The sequence below is a fragment of the Alligator sinensis genome, unplaced genomic scaffold (assembly GCF_000455745.1).
Source record: "Alligator sinensis unplaced genomic scaffold, ASM45574v1 scaffold174_1, whole genome shotgun sequence".
NCBI lineage: Eukaryota > Metazoa > Chordata > Crocodylia > Alligatoridae > Alligator > Alligator sinensis.
This window is the reverse complement of record NW_005842516.1, coordinates 377,370-384,367: the sequence shown is the minus strand read 5'-3', so window position 1 is coordinate 384,367 and position 6,998 is coordinate 377,370. Positions and strand designations below refer to the sequence as shown.

Sequence of the window (6,998 nt, the reverse complement as noted above, 5' to 3'; positions counted from 1 at the left end):
TCACATGCCTTTCATTTTCCCCAGTATATTCCCCAGGGCTGCCTTTACCTCCTTGTTTCTCAGGCTGTAGATGATAGGATTTAACATGGGAGTTAAGATACTGTACTGGATGGAGAAGAGTCTGTCCAAAACCACTGAAGAGGCTGAACTGGGTCTCAGATATTGAAACAAAGCAGCCCCATAATACAAAACAACCACAGTGAGGTGGGAGCTGCAGGTAGAGAAGGCTTTACCCCTACCCTTAGCAAAGCATATCCTTAGGATGGTGGAGATATAAGAGACCAGGGTGATAGACAATGAGATCAAACTAAAAATTATAACTTAAGTGAGATATGTCATCTTATTGATGAAGGTCTCTGTGCAGGACACTTCTAGTAGAGATGGGAGCTCACAACTGAAATTGTTCACTTTTTGGGTCCCACAGAAGTGTAAATGTAACACAGGAACAGTGTTTATCAATGCATATAATACACTAACCAGCCATGCACTACACACCAGTCTTATACGGACTTGCTTATTCATGGTCCCCGCATAATGAAGTGGGTCACAGATGGCAGCATATCGATCATAGGCCATTGCTGATAGCATGAAAACTTCTGTATAGACCATAAGCAGAATTAAGCTCATCTGCACAATGCAGCCATGCAGAGAAATGTTTTTCTCATCTGCAACAAAATTCTTCAGCATCTTTGGGACAGTGACTGAAGAGTAGCAGATGTCCAGGAAGGATAAATGGAATAGGAAAAAATACATGGGGCTGTGAAGGTGAAGATCAGCTCTTATTACCACCATGATTGTCCCATTCCCCACCAGAGTTAGTAGGTATATAAGTAGAAACACCAAAAAAAGGAAAGGCTGGAACTGTGGGTCACTAGAAACACCAGACAGAATAAAATAGTTGACAGTTGTTTGGTTCCCCATTGCCATTTCTTCACCAAACCTTGAACCTAGAAGAAGGAGTAAATGACTGACTAAGTTACTGAGTAAAACAGTTACCATGACAGAAGTGTACTTCTCTATTGATCAGTAAGGAGCTCTCTATATATAATATAGAACTTTGTCATGCTGTCTAAACCTCCGTGTTTCCAATTAACTTTAAATTAAAAATGGATTGCTGTTGAAGAAAATATCACTAATAAATGAAAATATTAGCTTTTATAAATATTCAGATTTATTCTTTTCTTTCATTTTTTTCCCTTATTCTGCTTTATTTCAAACAATATTCATGTCCTACTTCTTGCCTGATGACAGCAGGAGAGAGATTTTAAGGAAATTACATGTATTCTCAATGAGATAACTATGTAACCAAGAGTGGAAGAAATGGAAAGAGAGAGAATGAAGGTTTGAGAGCAAGAAAGATGATTTTCTTTTCTTTTTGGTTTATTTTCTGGGGCTAGGATGAATGTATCACTAAAGAACTGAAATCAAAATAATAATGATGATGATTATGATGACAATATCCTAACCTGGTATACTTGCAGTGTTTCACAGAACATAGAGTCATAGTTCCTAAGCAGGCATATATATTTATATATAAGCAGGTATAGATATATAATTTAAGTCACAGAGTAGAGATTAAGTGACCACTACTTTATTAGTATGGGCAATGCAAATGAACCGAATGTTTTTATTCCCCCATAGTTATAGAGCATTCAAAAAAACTTAGTCCAGTTTTTCACAGACTCTACTTATATTGAAAATACTTCCATTGATTTGTAACTTTACACAAGCATGATTCCTGACAGAACTGACCCTTGAAGGACTCAGTTTCCCCTTAGACTACCTGCAGAAATCATATTACATCTCTGAAAGAAAAGTGACTGTTACATTCTAAGTCTGAGAATATAATTCCATTTAATCTTATTAAAAAAACTGCTTTCATGTCCAAAGGAAGCTTTATAGGTGACATTATTAGCATTCACGCAGATTTGAGATTCTATTTTGCCCTGCAGGCAAGATAGGCCTACCTGGGTAAGCCTATCACTACATAACAGTTACTTACAATGTCATTAGAGAAAAACTGATATAAAAGAAAATGTGTGTGATGCTGGAGGAAAAGAGTTTTCCCACCTAGTAGCTCCATTGCCAAATCCATTTCTTGGTCTGAAACACCAAGAGAATGAGTCTCTGACCGGTCTCTGCTGTTTCCCCAAATTGTTATGATTGTCCTAGAGGCAAGGTCTTTTTGTTCTATCTTCAGTGGACCACCTGTATAGTCTGGAGAGGTGTTAGTCCACTTTATACCCAAAATATTGTCTAAGGAAGGTCACTTGATGTCTGAAAGCTAGAACAAAATCTCTTCCAACTATGGAGTTGGTGCATTAATTGGTATCACACAAAAAACAACAATAAAAAACCTTGCCTCTGAGACATTACTTGGACCATCACAGTTACAAAACACACCAATCCTACTACATGATCCTTCTGGACTCTGAAGATCCTTATTTCTAGGATAAATTTAAGGTCTGCCTCTATCACTATTGGTCACAGGGATGGGCTCCTTTTTACATAGAAATAGTTTAAAACTGTGGTGATGCTCATTACACATCAGAATTGAGAAGGCACCTTATCCTATAAAAAGAGAGATCCTGCATATAGATGAAACAGTGAAACTTCCAGTAAATAGTATTTAGGAGAAATAGCGTGTGATATTAGGGCAAAAATTACAATAGTCTGGTGCAGGAAGGAATGCATCTGCTAGTCCTTCCAAAAATTTCTTTCTAAAGGAGGAAAATTACAATCTTTGTCCTACAGACAAATTAAAAATTACAGGGTATGTAAAGTAGCTAATTTGAACAGCAGAGATTTTAGCTAAAAATAAATAAAAGTAACAACTTTGAGGAAGTCCAGGGCACATCCATTTCCATTCTCAGTGGAGGAATATGGGAAGTATTAGAAAAACCATCACTGACCTTTCTTTTCAGGGATCCTTGTGCCTAATGCTTTGTAACCTCAAGGAAAGTTTAAAAAAAAAAATCCCCTTTTTAAGCACGTTAATTTTTTTGCTGCTTCTGAAAATGACAGTTTTTAAAGTATTGGAGAGAAGGCTGGAAACACTGAACGAAACACGGCCATATTTACAATGCAATTTCAAAATCAATATCACATGTTACATATAAATGCAATAGGACAAACTCACGTAACAGTAGAAACAGGATTTCAGGAAATATGGAATTTTAACACTTCAAATTTTGTTATTCTCTCCTGTAAGAGACAGAGAGAAAAAGACAACAGAGAGAGAGATATTGCACATCCATTTCAAATTTGAATAACTTAAATAGGATAACTGACTGTTGCTTTCCAGAACAAGGGAATCTTGTATCTTATGGGTGGGAGACATACAGAGCAGTAATGAATCTGTTGTACTTACATCAAATCTGTATCAAATGCTGTATTTTTTTTCTCCTGCCAAAATGGCCAATCATTTATTCTAAAAAAGTGCTTGGTGCCTTTGGGAGCTGTTGCTGAAGCCCTTTCTTTCTTTTTGTAAGTTAGATTAAAAGAAAACCAACTGTTCCAACTAGGCGTGGTTATAAAGCTACCCCACAGCCTAGCATGCCAGGGAGAAAAGAACTGTCCCAGTATCTCAAGGGAATTTCCAGACTTGGGATTTTCTATGCTTGTAGTGCGTTTGGCCTGCAAATATGCATGTGATATGGCACCACAGAGTGCTGTGGTGAGTCATTCTGTTCCTGCTCCCTGCATGCTACCTCCTTGACCAGATGCTATGTAATCACCTTAGTGTGGTGCTGCACACACCAGAGCTGGCCCTGAAGTATATGAGCTGAGACACCTATATTCATTATCTTTAGAATGATTGTATTGTCCTGCCATGAGCCGCTTACATTACCAGGCTGATTTCTGCCTGGCAAGACCACTGTCCTTTTTTGTTGGATTCCCATTCCCAGTATTCAATATCAACAATCCAAGGAGAAATTTTTACAGATCACCTTTGGTGAGATGACAGGGAATCTTGGGGCTTTCCATTATGACTATACCTCGAAATATCGTCTCAGGTAAAAACTACATAGCCATTTGATAGTGTATGTAGTAGTACTTTGGGGCTATTGCCATGCTTATACTTGGAGAGAAATCCTGATTGGTCACATGGGTATAACTAGTGAAGCATTACTACTCTCAGAGTTTAGGCACCCAGTGTAGATGAGGGTAGCTAGGCACCTATGATTCTTATACAACCAACAGTAACACTTAGGAGCCTGTGAAGAGTGATTCAGAGTGGCAGAATGTACCTTTTCTTAAACAACGACAAAGAGGGAAGTGTTCCTGAAATCCAGGTCCACTTCAGAGCTTCATTCCCCGACTCAAGCTATGCATCTACCATTGCCATTCCCTTGATATCCAGAGCACCTAAGTCTGCTTCTCATTGGTGACTGCCTTTTACGCTCCAGACAACAGGCTAAAGATTGGAGTCTTCCTTCAGGAAATGTGAGACATGGGTTCTGGGTCTCCCTCCATCTTACTGGACTCAAGTCCTCAGCTTCCCTTCCCTGGAGACAGACCTTTCCACTAGGCTCTTTAATTAGGGTGGCCATCATAGAGGACATTTTGGTTTTCTGCTACTCTGTCCTCTGTCCTCGATTGATATGAGACCCGATGCCTTTATGTCCTCTATTCTTCAAGATAAAAATAGAGGACATAAAGGTGTCCAGTTTTGTATCAGTAGAGGACAGAGGACAACTGGACTGTCTTGTATGATGGCCACCCTATCTTTAATAGATAGGGGAGATGCCACTCTTCACCTTTTCTGACAGAGAGGATGGGCTATCTTGCAGGCCAAGATGCTGGAGTTAGGGGCCAGAAGGGCAGAAGGGGCCTGTATCTCTGATCACTTTCCTTTAAACTACAGCTGGAGGTGCTACTTAGCACAACGGCACTGAAACGGGATGCCTGGGTTTTGACCCCTGCTTTCAGTCCTGTTTATCTATTGTAATTAAATAGTCTCTGGATAAGAATAGGAAAGAGATTTGTGAGCAGGACTGACCCAATGACTCCTTTTTGCCAGCTGAGTACCATAAGCACTAAGCTACAAAAGCTTCATCCCTCGTGTGTGCTTTTTGTGGCCTAGCAAATAATTCAGGCCAGTGGGAAAGGTGCAAGGTTACTCTACTACCTTAGCCAATAACCTGGTGATTAACAGTGCTCTAGTCAGAGAAAGAGTTTCATTCCCTTCAGGTTCAACGTAACCTGGAAATCAGAGATCCCACTTCCTGGGTGACAGGACATGTCTCTACCCCTCTCCCCCTTAATATTAGTGGTAGTTTCAGAACTTGAAGAATGTGTCCCCACACCTAAAGGGAATTTAATTGATGTCCTTGTTTTCAGCATTTCCTATTGGTTTGTTTAGAAATCTCATTAAGTGTCTAGGTCTTGTGAATCCTGTTTTCCAGAGCCCAAAGACTACTCCTTTCACTTTACCCACCCAAGTGGCACCCAGATACATAATTGCCATTTTTCCATAATCCATGCAGTCATATCCTGTGCAGTGTGGGTGCGTAATTGCCCACCCAATTACCTTGCATACAGAGTAGACTGCTCTATGGCTGTACAGGTGTGTGGCTCTGCACACACCTAACTTAGCACACATTTTCAAACTGTAGCTCTATCAAAGGTTGGGGTTGGAGAGGAAACCTCCCTGGATATTGTCTAACCTGTGGTCAGGTACTTAAGAACACTGTGAGCCAAAGTTAAAGTGATGCAGGTTGACCCTTCCTGGGTGGCAGGAGACCTAGAATCTTAGTCTACTGATTTCTGGGCAAGTGCCTTAATGACTAGGCTCTTGGGCTAAAACATGGAAGGACCCATCTTCTCACCTGCCATCAAACACCTGCTAGGCAAGATTTCTTGCTAGGTACAGTTTAAGGATGTATGCGTTCCTGGGAACATTCCTATGCTCATCCTTATCTACCCCTCCTGAGCACAGCCTGCACTGTATGATCTGGAGCTATTTAGGCCTCCATGGAAGGATGTTTCATAGTTTCATAGTTTTAGGGTCGGAAGGGACCTAATAGATGTTCTAGCCCGACCCCCCGCCAGGGCGGGAGAACAACAAAAGAACCCTAAACAAAAAACGGGACTCAAATGAGTCCAGCCAGGTAGGTATCCAGCCTCTTCTTAAAGATCCCCAGGGTAGGGGCCAGCACCACCTCCCTTGGAAGTTGGTTCCAGCTCCTAGCCGCCCTAACTGTGAAGTAGTTTTTTCGGATGTCCAATCTGTACCTCCTCTCCATCAACTTGTGCCCATTACTCCTTGTTATGCCAGCGGGGGCTAGGGGAAACAGCGTCTCCCCCAAACCCTTCTGGTTCCCCCTAGTGAGTTTATAGACGGTCACCAGGTCCCCCCTCAGCCTTCTCTTGTGGAGGCTGAATAGGTTCAAGTCCCGCAGTCTCTCACTGTAGGGTCTGCCCTGTTGTCCCCGGATCATGCGGGTGGCCCTCCTCTGGACCCTCTCCATGTTGTCCACATCCCTCCTGAAATGGGGCGCACAGAACTGGACACAATACTCCAGCTGCGGCCTGACCAGCGTCGCATAGAGGGGGAGGATCACCTCCCTGGCTCTACTCGAGATGCACCTGTGGATGCACGACAAGGTCCGGTTAGCCCTGCCAACCATGACCTCGCATTGTCGGCCCATGTTCATCTTGGAGTCAATAATGACACCAAGATCCCTTTCCGCCTCCGTGCTCTCAAGTAGGGAGCTCCCCATCGTATAAGTGTGCTGCTGGTTCCTACTACCCAAGTGCAGCACCCTGCACTTGTCCGTATTGAAACACATCCTGTTCCTGTTTGCCCACCCCTGTAACCTATCCAGATCCTTCTGCAATCTCTCTCTCCCTGCTAGCGTGCTCACCTCCCCCCAAATTTTGGTGTCATCAGCGAATTTAAACAGGTTGCTTTCCACCCCAACATCAAGATCGCTGATGAAGAAATTGAACAGCGCAGGCCCCAGGACCGAGCCCTGGGGGACTCCACTACCCAC

The 6,998-nt window shown here is 42.2% G+C and overlaps 1 pseudogene; it reads right to left on the bottom strand.

The window, feature by feature from the left end:
• Positions 1-927, bottom strand: LOC106722643 (annotated as a pseudogene).
• Between the last annotated feature and the right edge of the window lie 6,071 nt (positions 928-6,998).